Here is a 24853-nt window from a genome sequence, read left to right as displayed (position 1 = left end):
CTGCAGGACACAGAGGAAAGCAACTGGCAAACTCTGTCGATTCATGGTGGGGTAGTCCTCCAAATTTCCTGCTTCACTGAAACATCTGTCAGGTATTCTAGGCCTGTGGACCAAAAATAAATGCCCCAATATTGCAGAGGAACTTTGAGTGACTGTCCAGACAGTCAGATGCCTCTATTGTTAGGTAATATTATATCCTTACGTCTAATGGTGTAAAGATGTTGTGTTCTTTTATGTTGCATTTGTTTAACTCTGTGAAGCTATGTTACTTTGCCTACCTCCTCTTTGATGGAGTTACAAACTAAAGAGAGTTATAGTTTTCGTTAGATATAATAGAAAGTAAGCTAGGTATAAAACTTTGAAGTGTTTTCCCTGAATTCACTAAATACAAATGAACTGAATATTTTTAATATAATTCTTGAAAATTATAAACTTGAAAACAGTTTTTGTTGTACATTGTTTTACTATTTTAAAGTTAAAACTTTTCATTTTTTTAGAACTTTCTTTATTCTATACATATTTCTGTCCTTTTTAATCCATGGCTTGCTGTGTAGTTGGGTACCTGGCCCCTGATGGCCTCCTCTCTTTCTTTCCTTATTTCTTAATCTTCTCTTCTCAAATTTCTCCTACTATTTATTCTCTCTGTCTGCCAGCCCCACCTATACTTTCTCCCACCTAGCTGTTGGCCATTCAGCTCTTTATTGGACCAATCAGGTGTTTTAGGTAGGCAAATTAACACAACTTCACGTGCTAAAAAATGCATCATAAAAAATGCAACACATCTTTGCATCATTAAACAAATGTTCAGCATAAATAAATATTTATCTAATAAATAAATATTAAACTATTTTTCCACAACAGTCTGTAACTCCAGTTCCAGGGATCCCATACCTCTTCTGATCCCTGCTGGCTAGTGTGCCTACATGATACACTTACATATACTCAGGCACACACACATACACATAAAACCAAGTGAATAAACACTAAAAAATAAATAGATGCAAGAAGCCAAGTCCAGCATTTTGTTACTTGGAATAATTTGAATTGCCCAACCTTCTTGGTAAATCTGTGTGGGATGGTCTGTCATAGTTGACTAGTACCTAGTAAATCTGGATGACCTGTCACAGTTGACTGACATTTCTTACCTGGGTTTGCGTGTCAACTTGACACAAGCTAGAGTCATCAGAGAGGAAGGATTCTCAGTTGAGGAAATGCCTCCATGAGATCTAGCTGTAAAGTATTTTCCCATGTAGTGATCAATGGGGGAGAGTCCAACCCATGGTGGGTGATGCCATCCCAGGCTAGTGTTCCTGGGTTCTATAAGAAGGCAGGCTGAGCAAGAAAGAACCAGTAAGCAGCATCCTCCATGGTCTCTGCATCAGCTACTGCTTTCAGGATCCCGCCCTCTTTGAGTTCCTGTCCTGACTTCCTTCAGTAGTAAACTTCAATATGTAAGTATAAGCCAAATAAATCCTTTGCTTCCCAACTTGCTTTTTGGTCATGGTCTTTCATCAAAGCAATAGAAATCCAAACTAAGATAATTTGGTACCAGTGTAGTGGGAGTATTGCTATGACAGACCTGGTCATGTTTTGGGGAGAATTGTGGAAGGACTTTGGAACTTTGGGCTAGAAAAGCCATTGAGTGTTAAGAGCCCAGTGGGGCATTTTGTAGGCGCTTGGAAGATAAGACCGTTGAGAGCAGTGCAGAAGATGGAGGCTTGGCTTGTATAGTTTCAGATAGAAGATCAAAGGTTCTATCAGGGGCCTTTGATATTTTGATTTAAATGTCTGTGGTTCTGGTTAGCTAGGGCTGAAGAATCAACAGTGATTAGCAAGATACCAGAACTACAAAAGAGAAATTTTTCTAGTCCTGGGACAATTGATGCTGTTTAGCTGGAGCTAAGAAATTAGCAGTGATTAAGAAGAGATTAGTATCACTGAGGGGAAATCTTCTGGGAAGTTTCCTGAAAGCACAGAGGAAACCAAGGTTGTACCTCGTGTTGGCAGCAGAACTTGGTAATATGTAAGAGTTACACAGGTGGTGCTGGTTTTGAAGGCATGAAGGGGTCCTGGAGAGCAGCTAGGGCTTGGGACCACGAGAGGACAGAAACCGTTGGAGAGGATGCAGCCTCAGTAGCAGTTGAAGACCCAGGACTGAAGAGGTTGTACAGAAATGCCGAGGGTTGGCACCATGAAGAGAGCCTGCAAGAAGCTACTGGTGAAGTAGCAGCAGTCAGGTAGAGTCAGCCTGAGACGGGAGGAAAAGCTGTGTGCACTGAAAAAGCTGGAGAAGTGCCCCAAGCTCTTTGGAGGAGTCCAGAAGATCCTGAGTGAATTCCAGAAAGTCAGACATGAATTTTATACCTCTAGAGTTTGGTTTTTCTTGGTTCGTGTTGTGATGGTGCCCTGGTTCTTCTCTCTTGGAAAGGTATTTAATTTAATTTTGACTTTTAAAGGAATCCACAGATAAAAGACTTGATCTTTAAAGCAGACTATTTTGAAGAGACTGAAATTTTAAATGTGTTTGAATTTGTAAACACTGTGGGACTTTTAAAATTATTTATGATTTTAATGTGCAATCTTGGGGATGAATAAGAAATGGGGGTTGTGGCTTAATAGTGAGGTGTTTTGTCAAGTTGACAAGGAGTCAGTAATACTGGTTGTTTTGTGTGCCAAGTTGGCACAAGCTGGAGTCATCAGAGAAGGAAGGAGTCTCAATTGGGGAAATGCCTCCATGAGATCCAGCTGGAAGGCATTTTCTCAATTATTGATGAATAAGGAAGGGTCCATCCCACAGTGGGTAGCCACCCCTGGGCAGGGGACCTCGGTTCTGTAAGAAAGCAGGATGAGCAAGCCACAGGGAACAAGCCAGTAAGCAGCATCCCTCTATGGCCTCTGCATCAGTGCCTGCCTCCAAGATACTTTCCTATTTGAGTTCTTGTTATGATGTCCTTTAGTGGTGAACAGCAATGTGGAAGTGTGAGCTGAATAAACCCTTTCCTCCCCAGCTTGTTTTATCATCATAGTATTTTGTTGCAGCAATAGAAACTGTAACTAGGCCATCTGGTAAACCTGTCTGGGATGGTCTGTCACAGTCGCCTAGCACCTGGAAAATCTGTGGGATGGCCTGTCACAACTGATTAGCATCTTTTTCCCTCCAGCTTTCCCCTTTCCTGTTCAGTCTCAGGAACAGGAGGAAGTTGAGTGGTCCATGTATTAAAATTATGGTAGCTGTTGTCCCTTGGTCTTGTGTGTGCACATTCCATACACCTACACAAATAGTCCCCTAGACATAGTTCTTCGTTAACCTCACCAGAAAATACCAAAAAGTGATATCCTCAGGAGTTTTAATGAAATATTTATGAACTATGAAGGCAACTATTGGCAATGTTGTATATTCTCTTTTCTCAATGATGTCATTATTTCCTGAAGGTCTTAATAGTGATGTCATGGACTTAATATTAAAACTTGACTTTCTTCCTGGGTTCTGAAGCTTTCAAAATTTCCACTGATATGACCAAGACACATTTTATAATAATGTAAGTACACACATCAGAAAACAAAACTCATATTCTTGACCACCCAAGAAAGGCTGATGACATCAAGCCTATGTCATAATCAGCACACATAGCTATGTGCTCATTGCTTTGATTTGTCCAAGTAACTAAACAAACAAACAACACCAACAAAAGCTTACCAGGCCCAAAGAACTTCTTAGAAGAATGACGTCACTGACTTGTCTTGTCTTTGTTCCTGTACTTGCTTTTCCTTCAGGGAGTGAAGAATGGAATGTGACCTCTATGTTTTGGCAGTCAGGTCATAACAAGCTCTATCTCTTGAGCCGCAATGCATATGGAAGCAGTTCTGTTGTGTTTCCCCTTGAGACACAGAGGGGAAGTACTTTGAGAGAGAGGAACAGGGAAGAATGATACTCTTCTTTGTCAGGCAGTAGAGTGAGTGCTATCAGTTTGCTCAGTGTGTCCTGAGTCAGCTTTAGGAGTGTTGAGAGAGAACTGACTCCCATAACCCTGAAATCTTGGAGACAGATCAAGTGCTCCTACTAATGCAGGACGCCGCATTGACAGAACTCCTCCTTCTCTTCTGGGCACTCTTTTACAACTTTCGCAGGTAGATGAAATCCTATCTGGACAAAGAAAAAGGATTGATACAGATGTGTATACATAGGTATCCAGGCAGTTAGCTAATACACACATAGAGTTATTATCCTTTCACAGGGATAAAATATTTGAATATATTAATTTATTATGTAAGGAGCAGTTTATGCATGTATATTACGTACATACCCCCTGCCTGTCCAAGACAATTTATTTGAATTGTACATAATATATGCAAATGATCACTTGAAAAGATAAAAAACAAAGAATGTTGTGTGGGGAAAATCCTATGTTTGAAAACAGTGATAAAGGACATGTATCTGAACTGTGAGGGGGAGGAACTCGTGATGCTCCAGGTCACTCACCGAGCAGCTTCAGGAGGGAAGAGCTCCTGAAATCTAGTTTATAGTCTCAGTGGTGTCCATACAATATTACATAAATGAAAAAGAAACAGTTGGAACACAGAGAAGATTACTTTCAGAGAGACCATAAAACTCAGAATGACAAGTAGATTGGAGGCCCCGAAGAACGAACAGTCAATCAAGACGTCATTAGTTCTACAGCTGGGATTCCTCCCTGGAAGTTTAGAGAGAGAGAGAAAAAAAAACAAACAATTGAGGACAACACCATGAGAAAGACTGTAAGAAAAAAAAGGAAAGCAACAACAAAATGGAGACAGTTTCAAGAGATAGCATACATCTTAGAGGGCTTCTTTAAAAGACCCCAAAGGAAAACAGTAACAGAAATAAAGATAGCCACATGCCTCTGTGTTTCTTTAGGGAAGGAGTAGGCCAGAGGGAAGTCGGGATGGAAGGATTGATTCTAGCTAGAATATCAGATTACTGATTTCAACCTTAAATTTTTTTCCTCAGAATTATCATATAGTTATATTTATCTTCACGTACATCCACATTTGTTAACCTCATGTGGGAAGAGGGATATAATTCCCAGAGTGTTCTGCTGTACATTAGCGGCTGAAGAGGACTGAGAAGATGAGAAACATTTTAAAAGCATATTAAGTAAATCATATATGAATGATTTAAGTGATCATATGTGAATGATTATGCATAAGCTAAGGGAGGATGGAAATCTCTTCTGTTCTGAGAGTTTGGTGCCTTGACTCTGTTGCTGGTGGTCATCATGGCGCAGAGATGGACTGTGTAGGATGAGTGAGAAGTAAATGCTGCACCTTGGCTACCTGCAGGCGCAAAGGCTGGAGACTCGGTGCTTCTGCCTGACCCTCTGCAGGTGTAAAGGACTGTGAAGACTCAGGGCTGCACCACTGAAAAGCAAGCAATGGGAAAGAAATGAATATTCTCTTAACAATGACTTTAAGAGCAAATCTGGCACATGAACAAAGAGAGTGCCTGAGCTGGAAGTGAACTGGAATATCCTGTCTAGAGCAGAATATAACACAAAGAGCCCAAGCCAGGACTTATGTATCAGAGAAAGCAGTTACAGAAGTGCGAAGATTTAACACCCAGCGATCCAGAATTCCAGGAGAAAAAGTTGAGTGTCAGGGGATATGCATGTGAGCACTGTTCAATAACAGGTTAGATGTGGGAAGCAGGACTGATGGGTGAGGTGACAAGCAGAAAGATCCAGGCCAAACCTACAGAGAAATACAAGGACAGAGGTTATATAAAATTATGTAGTGCAGAACTTGAATATAGCGCATATGTCTTCCTCACCCCAGAGGTAGAGGAGCAAAGATCTGAAACACAATCTCATTTAGAGAGAGGACATTCCCAGAGGTAATCAGCACCACAAGTGTACAGGTGCCAAAATGTCAATGACTCCCAGAAAAGATGTATGAAGAGAGGCACACACTTACCCAAATTACAGGGAAGCTCCACAAAATTAAAGACAGGGAATACATTAAAAACAGGCGGAGAACAAAGACAGATCATCCTCACAGAAACTATCACTACCTGGATCACTGAATTCTGGACATAAATAGACACAGAAGGATAGAAGTGTAGCTCAGTGGTGGGGCACTTGAGTCGTGTGTGTGAAGCCCTGGCTTCCATGTCTAGCACTGTGGAAAAGGGAAGAAAGGAGGGAGGGAGGGAGAAGGGACAGTTTGTGGAATGTTGTCTTCAATATACATCAAAAAATAACTTTCAAGTTAGAATTCTACATCTATTGTGTATGGCTCAGATGAAATAAATTTTAAGCTAGATTAAAGTAGCGTTAGGGGCCATTGTAGACCTTGTACTTTATGTAGAAGAAAATGATTCCAGATGGATGAGCTGCATTGTAAGAAGAGATTACAAAGCAGAGGAAGTGGGAAATACGTGGGTAACTCCAGATGAATTCAGCTGTCAAAATTAAAAGGCAGTGCTTTTGGTATTTAAGAATTATATAATTATGATTTTGACAAAATGGTAAGAGATGAAAATGGTAAATAGTTAAATTTTAGAAGAGATTTTTGTGTTAAGATGAGAATAAAATATCAAATAGCATTAGACTTGGTTGAATTAATCTGCATCTCAATTTCCAAATAAAAGGTAAAGGATAAAAATAGATTATAAATTTCTAAAAATGCAGAAATGTATGATATCTTAATATTGATCAGCTTAAAGGCAGTCAAGAAAATGTAGAGGGAGCACCATGAGGGGAGAACAGAAGAGGATGCTGTATCTGACCCTGCTATACCCACACCTGTGTGCTTGCTTAAATGGGAGTCACTTGATGATGAAATGGGTTATTCAACTGTAATTGGTCAGGACTGAAGTTGAACAAAATCCAATAGCATGTATACATATTTTTACAAGACACATGTCTTAGTTAGAGTTACTATTGTTGTGCAGAGACACCATGACCATGACAACTCTTATAAAGGAAAACATTTAACTGGAACCGGCTTACCGTTCAGAGGTTCAGTCCATTATCATCATGGCAGGACATGGTGGTATGCAGGCAGACATGGCACTGGAGAGGGAACTCTGAGAGTCCTACATCTTGTGTAGGCAACAGGAAGTGGTCTATCTCATTGGGCATGGCTTGATCATATTTGGGACCTCAAGGCCTGCCTCTACAGTGACATACTTCCTTCAATGAGACCACACCTACCCCAACAAGGTCACACCTCTTAATATTGCCACTTCCTTTGGGGACCATTTTCTTTCAAACCACCACAAGATATGCTAAATGGCAGAAAGCATCAGAAAGACTGATTCTGAGGGCTGTCTCTTAAAGAAAGTTAAATAAATGGACATGTTAGAATTCAGGCATGGTGGCAAATGCATGTAATATTTGAAATCAGGCTGAGGCAGAAGAATCATAAATTTCAGGCTAACCTGAACTAAGTAGCAAACACCCTGTCAAAAATAAATAAATGGTGAATCTAGGAGCACCTATTGCTTTTGGAGAGGACCCAGGTTCAATTCCTGAAACCATCCATAACCCATCTACAACCATCTACAACCCAGTTTCGGAAATACAATAGGCAGACAGGTGGTACACATTCACGTCTGCAGGCGAAACATTCAAACACATAAAGTAAAATAAATCAATGTTTTAAATAAAAAATAATAAAAGAGTAACCACCTAAAGTAGAGGACAGTAAATTATAAAGTCAGGGGCATAAATTAATAAAAATAAATACAAGTATATAACAGGAAATGTTTGCCCCAAGACAAATGTGTTCCCCTGCTGTTCACGTTGACTGTGACAGAACCAGGAGTAGAGAGTTAAAAGTAGAATGGAGAGATTGGTATCAATTCTATTCTAAAGTAGAAGGTTTTTTGGATTTGGGTTTTTTTTTTTTTATTTTTGTTTTCTGCTTTTTTTTTTTTTTTTTTTGAGACAAGGTCTTATGTGTCCCACCCTAGCCTCCAACTCACTATGAGGCCAAGGGTGATCTCGAATGTCTTGCACTTTTGATTCTCTTGCCATCCTAAGTGATGGGATTTATGTGTGAACCACAATGCTCAGTTTTCATGGTACCTGGTGCCCTGTGCATGCTAGACAATTATTCTACCAAATGAGCTGCATCCCAGACTTCCAAAACTTAAAGGTATTGGTGACCTGACTTGGTCATAAGAGGCATCAAGTAAGAATTCAAACATGGACTGCTGGTAATTTTTAACCAATCCTACAGTTAAGTGACTCATTTTCTTGCCTGTAAACTCTCAGAAGAAGCTTCAATAGCCCTTGACTACCAATGTTTTCCTGCAGCTACCGAGCTGTGGATGGAGATGTTTAAAGAGGCCTCACAAGTTGACATCTCCATGAGCATGCCCGACTTTGATGGTGCACATATCTGAAGGGACTGCCATTGCTCTGGCAGAGTGTCTTGGGATATCTCAGGATGGCCAGTGAACTTCCAGTCACTTTGCCTGCTTTGTTTCCAGTGTCTGCTGCCCTGAAGGATTTTCACTTGCTCTTGAGGGGCTCCACTCTAAGCACCAGATGAACGGTGTGAATTCCGGAAAAGTTCCACCACCTATACTTTAAGTTAACTCATCCCAAGGTCATTTCTCAATTTTGACAAAATTAGATAACAAAATGAGAGTATTTATAGAGATGTTTCTATTAAGCATCTTGAAAAGATTAATAGAAGGTCTTGTTAAAACTACAGAATTGGACCTGGGTGGTGGTAGCACACACCTTTAATCCCAGCACTTAGGAGGCAGAAGCAGGTGGGTCTCTGTGAATTTGAGGCCAATCTGCTCTACAAGAGCTAGTTCTAGGACAGGCTTAAAGAGAAACCCTGTCTTGAAAACAAACAAACAAACAAACAAACAAAGCCTACAGAATTGATCATTTTCGATGACAAAATAATTACTTTCTTTATTTTATGAACTAATAGGATACGTTAGTAAAATTAATTAAGATTTTGAAAATCAAGCAATCTGATTCTTGCATATTCATAGTTCATAGTCTTTGATATACAGTCCTTAAATTTGTATTTTATATATGCACATACAAAGTTTGTATATTACAAATTTATATTTATATTTGCATGTCTATACACACACACACACACACACACACACACCACACATACACACACATTCTGAAGGCTGCAAGAACCTTAAAATAAAGCCATACTTCCCTCTCAACAGCTGTGATCTTTGGTTATTGCAAAACTGTTTATATTTATATATTTTCCTTTTAACCAGGTGAGTGGTGAAGAAGTTCAGAGAAGCAGGTCACTGAAGGTTAGCACCAGAGGAGGCTTAGGATTGATTCAGCACACTGCCAGGAATAGAATTAGTCATAATAAGAGGTGACTAAGAAAATCAAGCTCAATTTTGTTAGCAGGTGTCTCTTGGTAGTAATTACACTGGAGCCAGAGATCAATCCCCAGACCAATCTAGTCTGAGCAGCTCTGTGTTCAGTCATTTGCCCATTCAAGGCTGGGGGAAATGTGGTAATTGGATCATATCAGGGAAAATGTCAATTCTTTTTCACCTAGTTGGTTCTCGAGAATGGTACTAAATTATTAAATTAATAAAATTATTTAAGTTTCATCTATTGACTTATTGTAGATTGCCTTTATTATGTTTATGTATATCCCTGGTATCCCTGATCTCTCCAAGACTTTTATCATGAAGGGATATTAGATTTTGTCATGGTTTTTTTTTAACATCTAATGATATGATCATGTGGTTTTTTTCTTTCAGTTTATTTATATGGTAGATTACATGGACAGATTTTCTTATGTTGCACTATCCGTACATCTCTGAGATGAAGTCTACTTGATCACTGTGAATGATCTTTGTGATGTTTTCTTGGATTTGGATTGCACATATTTTATTGGACATTTTAACATCAGTGTTCATGAGGGAAATTGGTTTGTGCTTCTTGGTTGAATCTTTGTGATATCGGTGTATCAGGGTGACTGTGGCCTCTTAAAAAGAATTTAGCAAAGTTCTCTCTGTTTCTATTTTGTTGAGTAATTTGAGGAATATTGGTACTAGCTCTTCTTTCAAGTGCTGTTAGAATTCTGCACTAAAACAACTGACCTCCCTTTTTGGGTGGGGGGGGATTTTAACAACTACTTTTTGTAGACAGAGGCTGCTCATTCCTTTCCCAGCTGCCCAGGCCCAAAATAATCACACAGAAACTATATTAATTGTAATACTGTTCAGCCAATAGCCTAAGTGTATTTCTAACTGGCTCTTACATCTTAATGTAATTAACCCATTTTGATTATTTTGGATTTTACCGTGAGACTCATGGTTTATCAGGACCTGTGTATGGACGTCTTTCTCCTCCAGCAACTACATGGCATCTCCCTGACTCCGCCTACTCTCTCTGTCTATTTCTTCCAGTCTGGCTATATTCTGCCCTGCTATAGGCCCAAAGCAGCTTCTTTATTAACCAATGGCAATAAAATATTTTCACAGCATACAAAGGGGAATCCCACATCACCTCCCCTTTTCTGTGTAATTACCTTGGCGATGGTTGAAGGGGAGGGAAGAGGAAGAGAAGGGAGCAGAGAAAAATGTAGAGCTCAATAATCAAGAAAAAAAATAAGTAGAAGGGGGTAATAAAGATCTTCAGATATTGATTACACAGTGCTTTATTAAGTTTAAATTTTAAAAATGCTAATGAAAAAAGAATGACAGCTGTAGAGAAACCTTGAATAACAGAAAAAATTCTGAATCTCATCAGCCTGTCTTTTTAAAAGAAGTGCTGACCTCAGAATGGAAACTGGGTATGTGCTACATTTGGTAAGAGGTTTTGCTTTTGTTTCCATAGGAGAAGAAAAGATAAATAAGGATTATATCTAAACAGACGAGACCCCCTGAGCTTGTAAAGACTAGGAAATACCTTTTGTTTGATCAAATATAAAAAATAAAATAAAAAATAACAATGCTTTTAATGGTAATTTACCAAAGGCACACTTGCCTTCCTGGTATAAAATGAAAAATGTTTTTTTAATCCATATATTTTCATTCCTTGTTAGAATGCTAGATTGTTGATTGGCATAAGAGCCACAATATCTTAGACCATCAGATTTTGAGTTTTCTTCTTAAATAAAAAGGATATTTTCATTGTTTGGTGTTAAAAGCCTAATTAAGAGATTTAAAATATTTTAAGTAAAGTTAAAGGGTTACTTCAATTCTATCTTGTTTTCTAAATATTTAAGAGTTAGACTGATTGAGAGATGAGATAAAATATTTGAGCAGAACATGGTTGCCCGTGCTCTAAATCCCAGCAGAGATAGATGGCTCTCTATAAGTTAGTTGGTTTCTAAATTCTGGGGTAACGGTGAACAAGGGCGGAACAGTGCACATGTTTAATACCATCACTCAGGGACAAAACTCAGATACAGCTCTTAATTGGTATGTTTGCACACTAGAGAAATCACATATCATATTTACAGATTATTATTTTTAAAAGCCTTCTACAGGGTTACTTGAAAGGCAGATTGAAATTCAAAGTAAATGTCTCTTGTGATCTAAAAATAAATATACTTAAACATTGAATTTATATATAAAAAGAAAGGGAAATGTAGGTATATTTATCCACACATACTAAGCTATCTCTAGTTTTACATTTTCATTTTTTACATTAAAAGATAATAATTTTTGTTGCCAAAAGCATTTTGTCTTAACAAACATATAACCTGTCAAGAAAGTAATTTCCTAAAGTTAGGGTGGTGGCAGGGCTTGTTTCTGTCTTTCCAAAACATCCAATTAAGGAATCAGGAGGTCCCTGGACCTGTGGGACATCTGAAGACCTGGGGCAAATCATCAAGAGAAAATGTGCCAAGAACAAGAGTATGTTGTTCTAATGGTATAGCACACTTGTAACAAGTTAGAATTTCATAACTATTCCCAAATGCTTGTTTCTGCTGCTCTCTACAGACATGAAAAGCAAATGGTCCCTTTGTGGTCCCAATTTAACTAAAATTTTAAACTGGTTTTGGAGTTAGAGGGTGTTTCTCTCCTTCTCAAACCCACTCATGGTGATTAAAGAAAAATCCAAAATTTCTGTTTTAATATCAGAAGAGCCACCTGGTACGGGACGGAAGAAAACAAAAGCTAAGGGACTGTTCTATTACCACTAATCTCATCCTCCTCTGGCTTTCATTTGACTCTTTAAACTGTTTTGAAGATTAATTATTATCTCAAAATCTCTATTATTATGTCTATATAAATTTTCTGTCTTGAAAGTAGTGGTCATATAGAGTACTAACTAATTCTAGAAATAAGCTTCATTTAACTTCCTCTACATGTTTTGAGGTTTGGATTTGAAGCAGGTAACTAGGAAGTAAATTTGTGTACACTGGATGTATTTAACAAATTGTGATCCTTTAACCTCTGGGAGATCAGCTGCTTATGACATTTAAAATGTTCAGATTTTCTGCAGTGAACTATAACCGTTCCTAACAGTGACCTTTGAGGTCTCCGAGAAGATGATGGGTGCTGTGGAATCACCTTCTGCTCCTTCAGCCAATAGCCACTGAAATACCAGCCCACTGGGGCGTGGTCTATTTCTCTTTAAAAAAGAACAGCAAGCCTCAGCTCGCCCTCTTGGTTTTGGCGCTTGGTTGTGACTCCTTTCCTGACGGTTGGTGTTTTGTAAGTTTTACCCCCCAAAATAAATACCCATTTAAATCCTAACTGGTGTGGGATTGTTTTGCACATTAGATGGGGCCCTGCAATGATGAATCCATCTGGATTGTGGTGATGACAGTAAGCTGATAAACACCATCTAAAGATCAGCTTCAGACTACACACTGCTTAGGACGACTGCCAAGTGGTTAGTTGAGGTGGTCCAGCCTCACAGACGACTCCAGCCAGAACTTCAAAAGTTCTGCACTTTCCCATCACAAAAACTGGGCAACAAATGACACACCTAGCTCTGCCTGACCAAGCAGGCTTACCTCCAGATGCCAAGCACGAGGCAGTGGCCAGTGGCCTTCTGCAAAGAAGAGATCTCTTTTGGATGGGAGTGCTGAAGGAGATCCCTCTCACAGTGGGGGCTCCTTCCTGGACCCCGAACGCAATCCACACCCAAACACCTGTTTTCACCGCGAGGTCCTTTATTAAGTGGTGAAGGAAAGCTAAAGAGGCTGCTTTCTGACTCACAGAAAACAGCAGCAAACGACCTTGCAGGTGCAAATTTTTAAGAGGAGAAGGGGAGGTCTGTGTTAGAATGGACTAGAATGTGTTGGTAAAGGAGATAGGGGATGAAAGGGAAGTGTATTTTCCCAGTGAGATAAGGACCGCCTCTGGATAGAGGGCAGCCAGCTGTGGCACTCAGGAAAATGGCGGTTTACAAAGCTACAAGGGAAACCCTGTGTTAGGATGAGGTGTTCAGCTTTAACTGGATATGTTAATTAGGTGAGCCAAAGGGGGCTTTTGATTGCTGCACTTCAATACTTTGATAGCTGGACCTTAGTGGTCAGCCTCAGGAGGAGGAAGGGGCCAAGTAAGGGAATAGACCTTGGTGGCTAGCTTTAGGGATGGAATCTAATGGTTTTCAACAAGGCAGAGGGAATGGGGAGGAGGCCAAGGCTAGCCAGATGCCACAGGCTTGAGTGGGCTAGTTTCCCTTCAAGTGCCAAAGGCTGGGGAATGATTGAAAGCAGTGTCTGCAAAAAAAATTCTCCATTATTAATGTACACGCCCCTCCCCCCTCATTCTAGGTTCGAAGTCTAAGCCTAATCAGCCAAAAGCAGAAGTGTGTGTGTTGCTGGCAGGGATGGTCATGGGACAGGGAGGAGAAAGCCAGTGCTTTCTCTGCAGTAGGCTGTGAATGGGGTCGGGTTTTGAAACTCTCTTCCCTGGATGCATGACAAAGTGGGTTTATCGGAGGCCAATAAATGCTACCTTTTGAGCCGCCTTCCGGTCAAGGGGAGTCCATTGCAAGCGGACACCACCTGCTCTATCCACCTCACCAGAGCCTTGCGGGGGGGGGGGGGGAGGAAGGGGGGGGACGACGGACAGCCCATCCACAAACAGCAGAGCTGTGACAGGCATTGGGGAAGACAGCAGGCAGCCAAGCTTGGTTGTTCCCGAGGCTGCTACAGCAGCAGCAGCAGCAGCAGCAGCAGCAGCAGCAGCAGCAGCAGCAGCAACAGCAGGTCAAAGCCTGATGGAACGAGGGGAGATGAAAATGGAACCCAAAATAGAAAGGGAGCTTTAAGTGGCTAATGGCCGCGAAGATCACTACTGTCCGAAGATGCTCCTCTCCAGAGTCACCCTTAGTGATTTGATCTCACCACTAAACTGTTTGCCAGTAAGATAAGTGCTCAATTAAGGCAAACGGGAGTGGCATTGGAAGAGATTAATGTTTCAGGCTTTTAGATTGGAGGGGAATAAAACACCCAGGGATCTATTCCTTTTACCTGCCAAAAGTATGCGTCTTTTGCTTCATGTAATTGCTGTAGGGGAAATTCAGTCTTGAATTAGTCTTCATCCTAGACCACTTTTCTTAAAGCTGATTAGCCTGGAGGCCAGAAAGGGCAGCTCTGGAGAGCCACTGAAATGGAGTCGGGGCATTTCCGTGAAGAGGTGACACACTTTGTCCTCCAAAAATCAGAGGGTAATTCGTCTCTGCACTCCTTGGCTGGCCGGAAATCAAATCGTTACTTGATTTTTAGACTGTTGGTCGCATTCTCTGGGGCTTTGGTACCTCTTCTCCGGGAAGCAGGGTCCACTTTAAGGGTGGACATTAGTATAAACGAGCCTCAGGATAAAGGGCTGTAGCTGTTTAAGATAGCTGCAGTGTTTATGTGGCCTTGGCTGTTACAAAGTCTACCCTGATTATCCAGGGAAGTTCGCTTGGGTAGAGACTCAGAAGGCAGAACCATAAACAAAACTGTAGGCACGAAATCCCAAGCAGACACTGGATGCACCTGTGTCTTTATTACTTCCTATGCTCTGACCCTCAGGGAACCCAGTGGGCAGCAGATCCCAAAAAAGACCTAACTAGAGTCTTTCCTGGTCTCATCCCATGCTCACAAAACCAAAGACAAACTGAACTCAGGGAGGCAAACCCCACACCCATGGAGTTTCTATGGCCAGCCCATAGAAATGCGCATGGCGATCACATTTTCCTGGAACTGTTAGGTGCTGAGCAGACAGCTGATTTATTGCAGTAGAGAGCATGGCAGAAGCTTTCTAAAGGGAGCAGACCACAAGAGATCAGGGGCTAAATGATTTCCTAATGGTCTAAAGAGTCCCAGGGCGCGCTCTCTCTCTCTCTCTCTCTCTCTCTCTCTCTCTCTCTCTCTCTCTCTCTCTCTCTCTCCTGAAGTACCCAGCAGAGGGTGCACTTTTGGTGGGGAGCCGGAATTTACATTGTTAATTCAAGTAACATGGTTTAAGATCCTATGGTTTAAGATCATAGGAAAGAGGGTGAAGGCTAAGTTGGGGGATGAACAAGGTTGGGAAATTATTTTATAGTAAGAGTGTTATCATAAGCTTACACTTATGATTTTTTTCGTGTGTGTGTGTGTGTGTGTGTGTGTGTGTGTGTGTCAGTATCTGTGCTGTCTTTGCAGTCAGGATACTCCATTAAGTCTGAGGATTTTGTAGACGTAAGAACAAGTGACTTCTCGGCTTCTCTGGCTTTTCAGCTTTTACTCTGATATCTGACTCCAGGATTTTATTATCAAGCCTCATACTACATTGAAATCGTTTTCTTCAGTGGGGTGGCCATAGCTATAACAACCACATTCCAGGGTAGACTCCATGCCCAAGAGTAGATAGTCAAAACTAATCAGACTTCGTGTTTGCTAGTGTTTTTTTTTTTTAAATAAATTTCTTTTTTCTTTTAAAGAAAGAGAAGGAACATGAAGGTGGGTGGATAAGGAGAAAGAGAATGTGGGAGGAGTAGGGAGATAAAGAATAAGAAATACACTATATAAAATCTATGAATAATAAAGTAAAATTTGAAAGGAACAATTATACAGGAAACCTGAGTAATAATAATAATAATAATAATAATAATAGTAATAGTAATAGTAAATAGAAAGTCTATGTCCTTACAAAAAATGGTGGATACACAAATGAGTTTCACACCTTTGCAGAGTTTATATGGTCCTAAACTTACCTGTGAAGCACTACAGAAAATGCTACCCTGTATAGTTTGAAGGGAAATGCTTCAGTCATATCAAAATGGATAGAATTTCTTAATTGACAGAAATACTTATTTTTCTCCTATTCAATTAATTTCCTGAATATTTGCCTCTAGATTTTTTCAGGATTCCCTTGTTAATTTATGATCTCCTGTTGTGAAACATTCCATCCTGCAGGGAAGCTCCTTAAACAGGAAGTTACACAAATCAGAATAGCTTCAGGAAGTCCCTGAAACTGAGCAGACTCACTAAGGTCCTCCCTAGCCACAGTAAGCAATGAAAGCTATGAGTCCCTGAGTCTAGAGAAACAGAAATAGAGTGCAAAGAACACTCTAAGAAACCAGCTGAGCTTCCTGGAAGGGGCTTAAGCCAACCGAGTCACATGGAAAAGACACTTTCCAAACTGATGGCTGACTCCAGGCACACTACAGTGTGCACCAGGTTCCCTGTAAGTAATTCCAGTCAAACTCATTGCTTCAGCAAGTTGGCATAAGTGGTGTCTGTACCTGTGAGTAGACATGTGTTTTGTGTCTCCCCAGGAAAAGCTACATCAGACAGCGTTTCCAGAATGAAATAAGAGTAAAATTTAGAATCTAATAGTAAAATTGGTGTTAAGTATCTGCAAGAGGCAAACAAATATGCTGAGAGGCCTGCAAAGTCTTCAGAGATGGACAGGATGTGCCCTGGATACATAGAGGTCTGAACTTGCCGCACAAAGGAAATAGTTGTAAAAAGGGTTCTACTATAGCATGTGATGTGACCCAAGGAAGAAGTGCAAGGGGTGTTGGGGGTGGGGTGGGGGAATTCACTGCTAATTTAGATAAACTGGATTGGGTTCATGATGAGAATGCCATTTAAACTGGTGCTCTCTCAAGTTTTCTGATCTATTTCTCCCTGTTATAAATTCCTCGCCTGTAGCTGCAGAGTATAAGCGTACCTCTGAAACAACAATTCCACAAAACCATATTTTCTCATATTATGGATCATAAGCTCTGCCTCATGCCGTTTCTCTGTGTTCTTCAGTCTTCTGCCATCGTCGCTTATCCCCAAGGTTTTTTTTACAGTCAACCTAATGACTTGTCCCTTACCAACTTGACAAACATGGCTATAATCTCCGGCATGGCTATGTGTGTGCCTTGCTGTGACATGGAACTTTGCAGCGAGTGTCATTACCATCCCTACTTTTCAGATGTGGAAGCGATGGTTGGGAGAGTTGAGTTTTGTTATCTCCTAGGTCACATAGCTCTTAGTAAAACCAGGATTCCATCACAGCTCACAGCACAGACCAGGAAAAGGCATGCAGAAAGAAAGCATGGGAAAGGTGCAGCATGGCTACCATGTAATGGAAAAGTAAGAAGATCTGGTGAGATGACTGTGACAAGGATTGCATCATCACTATAATAATGGCTGGTTTTGTGTCAACTTCACACAAGCTGGTGTCATCAGAGAAGAGGGAGCCTCCGTTGAGGAAATGCCTCCATGAAATTAAGCTGCAAGGCATTTTCTCAAGTCATGATCAATGGGGCAGTGATGCCATCCCTGAGCTGGTCATCCTGGCTTCTGTAAGAGAGCAGGCTGAGCAAGCCAGGGGAAGCAAGCCTGTAAGCAGCTCCCCTCCATGCCTCTGCATCAGCTCCTGCCTCTAGGTCCTTATCCTGTTTGAATTCCTGTCCTGTCTTCCTTCAGTAATGAACAGCAATTTCGAAGTGCAAGCCAAATAAATCTTTTCCTCCCCAACTTGCTTTTTGGTCATGGTGTTTCATCAGTTGCCAGAGTCCAGCTCCAGGTCAGAGAAACTGGAGAGAGATGTGGAGTCACTGACTACAAACACAAAAGAGAATTATCTGGAGGAGCAAAACCTAATTCTTCTTCTCTTCTGTATTTATTTTTCTCTTATACCTTTTATACAACCTAATATAAAAATCCCTACCCAAGAAGGAAATCACCTCACAACGACAAGTTACATATTTTCTTAAAACAAATTAAAATCTTTACACAGGAAGAAATCACATTATGATTACAAGTTACGTTTTACTTAGAAACCCAAAAGTAATTAAACATTTTCCTTTGTATTAATTTCCCCACCTTCATATCTTCAATCCAAAGCAATGATTCTTTCTTTATTTTTAATAAGATTCTAAGCAAGCCAAGTATATTTCAGCCAATTCCTTTGTACTGGCAGACAGTTGTTTGCAGTTCAGTGTCGTGAATTCCCATCCTATTTCTCCTCTTCAAACCCTTACTCAAGTGGTCTAGCTAACCATCTATTTTTCTCTTTTCTTTACACACAATAGGGTCATACAATTTCCCTTATACGACTTTGTTTTTTCAAAGTGCACACCAAAACCTGTAATTAATTCTGTAAGCTACATGACCAAGGAGCTCAGACCTAACCTTGGGTGTAGGGACAGAATTGCTGTATTCCATCATCAGCTTATTTTTCTACAGGCAGAATTCATGGGTCTTAAATTCATGAAAATTCCCTGTTTTCATTTTCCATCCTAGGCAAATCTCTCATCTCTAAGCACCATAGCTCCATAAAAATCATCTTCATTATGATCTGCAAGTAAACTGCCCAAAGAGGAGTGGGATTTTCCCATGAAAAACACTATGCTAGATACAGTGTAACTTTTTCGCACAGTAGCCACACTGTGCCAAATACAGTAGGAACACTATAGCAGCAGGCAGGAGACGGCATAACAGAAACAAGGGACATTCTGAACACAATTCCCCCAAGTCTCTGCCTTTCCAGGGTACAACTATGACAGCTGTGATATCGAGTGAGCTATACTCCATAAGCTTCATTGCTGACTGCAGCTCCTCTGACATGCTCACTACCAGTCAGAGAGTAGAAATCCTAACTAAGTGTAGGCAGAGGCTGCCCCATGTTGGGCGCCAATCTGTAGGCAGAGGCTGCTCATTTGTTCCCAGTTGCCTAGACCTGAAATAATCATACAGAAACTATATTATTTGTGATACTGTTTGGCCAATAGCTTAAGTGTATTACTAGGTAGCTCTTATATCTTAAATTAATCCATTTCTATTAATCTGTGTATTGTCACGTTGTTGTGACCTACCAGTAAGGTTTCATCTGGTGTCTGTTTTCTTGGTGTCTCCTTGGCTTCTCATTGACTCTGCCTTCTTTTTTCAAGCATTCAGTTTAGTTTTTCTATGTAGCTCTATTCTGCTAAGCCACTGGCCAAAACAGCTATATTCATTAACCAATAAAAGCAACACACAGATGGAAGGACCTTCCACACCAAATAAGACACCGATTTTCCCCTAATTCTTTTAAGATCCTGCTTACCTCCATACACACACCTAACTTTTTACTCCCTTTCCCCTCTATTTAATAAAACAAACAGAAACAAGAGAAAAAAAAACAAGCAACCCCATCCCCAAACAAGAATCAAAACAATCACTCCATGGGATGAAAACCCATACTAGGCACTGCTGAAGTATTCAGGAACATAAATCTAATATGTCACAGACCTAGTGGAAAATCTGCTACTATTTTTCTGTTAAAGAAATATAGCATTAAAATGAAACCACTTACTGCTAAACACACAGATCAGTGCATCACTCAGCCATCATATATGTATATATATATTTAAATATAACCTGCTCAGTCTGTATCATGTTACTTCTATTTGTGGTTTCAGACCTGACCATTTAGTATTGAATAAACAACTACTGCGTTCTTCTATAGAGAAGACTATTTCTCCCACTCTCCTCATTCTTGAGTTGCCTGTAGTTCTCTGTGTAGAGATGAGGCCCTGTGGGGTTTCCTTTGTCTTTCTTTATCTCTGTCATAACTAATTTTTCATTCAGTAGTGAGTTGTTCAATTTCCACAAATTTGTATATGTTCTGCTATTGATGTTATTGTTGATGTCTAGCTTTGCTCAAAAGTAGTAAGAAAAATGCATCGGTGTTATTTTATTGCTTTTAATAATTATTGAAACTTGTTTTGTATCCTAGTATGTGGTCATTTGGGGGGAAGTTCCATGAGCTGCTGAGAAGGTGGGATGTTCTGTGGAAGGTTTAGATTCAGCATTTCTCTACTTAGTTTCTGTCTGGATGACCTCTCTACTGGTGAGAATGGGGTATTAAAGTCACCCCAACACTGTATAAGGGTCAATGTGTCACTTTTAGCTGTAGTAGTTTTTCTTTTATGGACTTTGGTCCCTTTGTGTTTGGCTTATAAATGTTTAGAATTACATTATCTTGGTGGACTTTTGCTTTGATGAGTATGTATCATCTTCCCTATCCCTTCTGATTAGTTTTGCTTTGAAGCCTATTTTGTTAAGTATTAAAATATCTACACCTGGTTGCATCTTGAATCTCTTTGCTTGGAATAACTTCTCTATCCCTTTGATCCAAGGTAGAGTCTGCCTTTGTTGATGAAGTGTGTTTCTTGGAGGCAGGAGAAAGACAGATTCTGTTTTCTAATGCAATTTGTTAGTCTGTGTCTTTGTACCAGGGAGTGTTTATTGATTCCTATTATTTTGTTGTTATGGTGTGGGTCCACCACCCACTTTGATTTCTAGTCTGAGATCATTTATTCCTGTGGGGTTTTTTGGGTGTAGTTAATTTCATCAGGTTGAAGTTTTTCTTTTAGTGCCTTCTATAGAGCTGGGTTGGTAGAAAGAAATTGCTAGAATTTGGTTTTTCACATGGAAAGTTTTTTTTTCTTCATTGATTGTAATTGAGAATTTGACTGAATACAGAGTCTAGGCTTGCACCTGTGGGCTCTCAGAGTTTGTACAACATCTATCCAGACCTTTCTGGTTTTGAGAGTCTCTATTGAAATGTCGGGTGTTATTCTAATAGGCCTCCCTTAATAAGTGAGTTGATCTTCTTCCTTGCACGTTTTAACATTCTTAGTTTGTTCTGTACATTTTGTGTTTTTATTATTCTGTGTTGTAGAGAATTTCCTTTCTGGTCTAGTCTCCTTGGTTCTGTATACTTCTTGCACATTGATAGGCACCTCCTTTTTTAGGTTAGGGAAATTTTCTTCTAAGATTTTGATAAAAATATTCTGTGTCCCAGTGACCTGGGTTTTATCTCTTTTGAGTTAAGCTATTCTGACAGGTGTAAGATGGTATCTCAAAGTTCTTTTGATTTGCATTTCCCTGATAGCTAAGGAGGCTGAGCATGACCTTAAGTGTCTTTTGACCATTCGAAGTTCTTCTGTTGAGAATTCTCTGTTCAGTTCAGTACCCCATTTTTTAATTGGGTTAATTAGAGTTTTAGTGTCTAGTTTCTTGAGTTCTTTGTATATTTTGGAGATCAGACCTTTGTCTGATGAGGGGTTGGTGAAGATCTTCTCCCAGTCAGAAGGTAGCCTTTTTGTCTTACTGACAGTGTCCTTTGCTTTACAGAAGCGTCTCAGTTTCAGGAGGTCCTATTTATTCATTGATTCATTGATTCTCCTATTGTCTGTGCTACTGGAGTTCTACCTAGGAAGTGGTCTCCTGTGTCCATGTCTTGTAGACTACTTCCCACTCTCTCTTCTATCAGGTTAATGTGGTCAGATTAATGTTGATGTCTTTAATCCATCTGGACTTGAGTTTTGTGCATGGTGATAGATATGGATCTACTTTCATTCTTCTACAGGTTGACATTCAGTTATGCCAGCACCATTTGTTAAAGATGCTTTCCTTCTTCCATTGTTTACTTTTAGCTCCCTTGTTGAAAATCAGGTGTTCATAGGTTTGTGGGTTAATTTCCGGGTCTTCTATTCGATTCCATAGGTCGGCTTCTCTGTTCTTATGCCAATACCAAACTGTTTTCAATACTGTAGCTCTGTAATAGAGTTTGAGGTCAGGGATGGTAATGCCTCCAGAAGTTCCTTTATTGTATAAGATTGTTTTGGCTATCCTGGGTTTTTTGTTTTTCCATATAAACTTGATTATTGTTCTCTCAAGGTCTGTGAAGAATTTTGATGGGATTTTGATGGGGATTGCATTGAATCTATAGATTGCTTTTGGTAGAATTGCCATTTTTACTATGTTGATCCTCCCAATCCAAGAGCAAGGGAGATCTTTCCATTTTCTGGTATCCTCCTCAATTTCTTTCTTCAAAGACTTAAAGTTCTACAGTTACCCTTGCAAAAATTCTCAACAAAATACTGGCAAACCGAATCCAAGAACACATTAGAAAAATTATCCATTATGATCAAGTAGGCTTCATCCCAGAGATGCAGGGCTGGTTCAACATACACAAATCTATCGATGTAATCCATTATATAAATAAACTGAAAGAAAAAACCATATGATCATTTCATTGGATGCTGAAAAAGCGTTTGACAAAATTCAACACCCCTTTATGATAAAGGTGTTGGAGAGATTGGGGATAAAAGGATCATACCTGAATATAATAAAAGCTATTTACAGCAAGCCGACAGCTAACATTAAATTGAATGGCAAGAAACTCAAAGCCATTCCACTAAAATCAGGAACATGTCAAGGATGTCCACTCTCTCCATACCTCTTCAATATAGTGCTTGAAGTTCTAGCAATAGCAATAAGACAACATAAGGAGATCAAGGGGATTCGAATTGAAAAGTATGAAGTTAAACTCTCTTTATTTGCAGATGATATGATAGTGTACATAAGTGATCCCAAAAACTCTACCAAAGAACTCCTACAGCTGATAGACACCTTTAGTAATGTGGCAGGATACAAGATCAACTCCAAAAATTCAGTTGCCCTCCTATACACAAAGAATAAAGGAGCAAAGAGGGAAATCAGAGAAACTTCACCTTTCACGATAGCCACAAATAGCATAAAATATCTTGGGGTAACTCTAACCAAGGAAGTGAAAGACCTATTTGACAGGTTTAATATTTTCTTAGACTGAAATATCCACTTCTTCTGCCTTGCCTTCAAGCCCTTAATCTCTCTTTCCCATTTTATAATCTGTAGGTGAGATTTACCTCTGCTGCTTTTGTATGACAACCCGTGTTTTATTTACAGTTTTATTCAGTTTGGGTTTTCTTTAGTAATTTGATTTCCACTCTTATGTCTTGAATTTTTTTAATCTAAGAGGCTATTGACTGAAGGAGTTTCCATGACATTTTCCCTTTATTTCCTTCTACTCTTAGTCTTCATTAAGGCATTTATTCATGTTCTCATTCACACTCTTGAAGAAAATACTCATAATTGCTATTCTGAAGTCCTTGTCTTGTGCTTCTGCTAAATTACAATTATCACGGCCTATTGTAAGAGGGTTGCTAACTTCTGGAGAAGGCTGCTCATATTTGTGTTTTTGCCCTGGGATCTAGGAATCTGGAATTGTGATGTCTGAGATGTTTCTTGGTGATATCTTGTCTTGTTTTTGTTTCGTGACTGCTCCATTCTCTCATCTCTGTTACCCACTGTGGGTCCTAGGCAAGTGTAGTGGCTGTAGGGTCATGGTATAGGGTGTTCTGTGGGTTGTCATGTGACACAAAGGAATGAAAATGGGCTAGGAAGGAAGGCTGAGAGGGGCAATGGGAAAGAACTGGGAGGGGGGGAAGACCCACCAAGAGGTAGAGTCCCCAGGGATGGAGGTGGGGTGGTAGGAGGGGCTTCTGCAGGCAAGCAGTGGTAGGATGAAGAGTAAGTCTGGAGATATAGGAATGAAAGGCACAATACTGTTTTTCAGAAATTCTACCAGTGAACAAAATGATTCTTACTAAATATGGTTTGAAGTAGTAGATCATCAGGCACAACCATCCCTGAGACACCTGTCTGGCTGCTATAGAGAATTTTTCTTCTTACGTTGTCCTTACAATAATATATTATGAGATAGAAAAATAATTTTACTTTCATTTTTATTTATATTTAATTTTTTATTTCAACCTTCTTCTGGAAAGTCTCCTTGAATCTCCTTGGCTATCCCATCCTTGAAGTGTGCTTACATCAGGAATTCAGTTCAACTCAGAAATGGCTGATGAACACACAGGAACTTTCATGCTTGGGGAAGCAGGAGAATCATATAACAAGAACACTGGACCCTGCAATTAATCAATTAATGCAGCAACTTAGTTGTGAATTGATGTCTGTGTGTATGTGAGTGAGAGAGAGACAGAGACAGAGAGAGAGAGAGAGAGAGAGAGAGAGAGAGAGAGAGAGAGAGAGAGAGAGAGAGAGATGATTAGCCACATTCTTTCCTTATTATTTTCCACATTAGTGATGGTTTATAATGTTGGTTGGTGTGGACTACGAATTAACAAATACCACATCTTTGTTCCTTAGGGAAACAGTCTTGGATTCCTGAGAGCCTCTGTTTTTACAACAAATCTGACCAGTGCCTGACCTTTCCCACTGGTGTTTCTGTTGAAGAGAGCTCTGGGTTGTACTCACTGTTGACACCGACCTTCTGGCCACCTGTACAGTAGCTCATGCTATTGCTGCACATTTTAATTCTGTGAAGAAGAGACTCTTCCTGGGAGCAGTATAACAGGCTCACCTTCTAAAAGAGACAACACCAGACCTCAGGAAACAGCTGTGAAGATTTAACATTGGGGTATGAAAATAAAATAAACCAAAGTATGAGAAAAAACTGTACATATTTGTGTAGCATTGGTTGGCACATATTTGTATAGCATTGGTAAAGAGAGAACTTCTCATACAGATTCAGAAACTCAAGAACTACGAAATGAAAATGTTTCAATTCATAATTTCTTCTGTTTATGGCAAAGCA

The 24853-nt window shown here is 39.9% G+C and overlaps 1 long non-coding RNA gene across 1 annotated transcript; it reads left to right on the top strand.

Moving 5' to 3' along the window:
• Nucleotides 1-1259: 1259 nt before the first annotated feature.
• On the top strand, nt 1260-24717 carry LOC146892149 (uncharacterized). Its single transcript, XR_015004651.2, has 2 exons — nt 1260-1451; nt 24406-24717. It is a non-coding gene; the product is annotated as an uncharacterized LOC146892149 (long non-coding RNA).
• Nucleotides 24718-24853: the final 136 nt, after the last annotated feature.

Source organism: Myodes glareolus, chromosome 12 (assembly GCF_982192425.1).
Source record: "Myodes glareolus chromosome 12, mMyoGla1.1, whole genome shotgun sequence".
Classification (NCBI taxonomy): domain Eukaryota; kingdom Metazoa; phylum Chordata; class Mammalia; order Rodentia; family Cricetidae; genus Myodes; species Myodes glareolus.
This window is presented reverse-complemented; position numbering and strand designations above follow the sequence as displayed.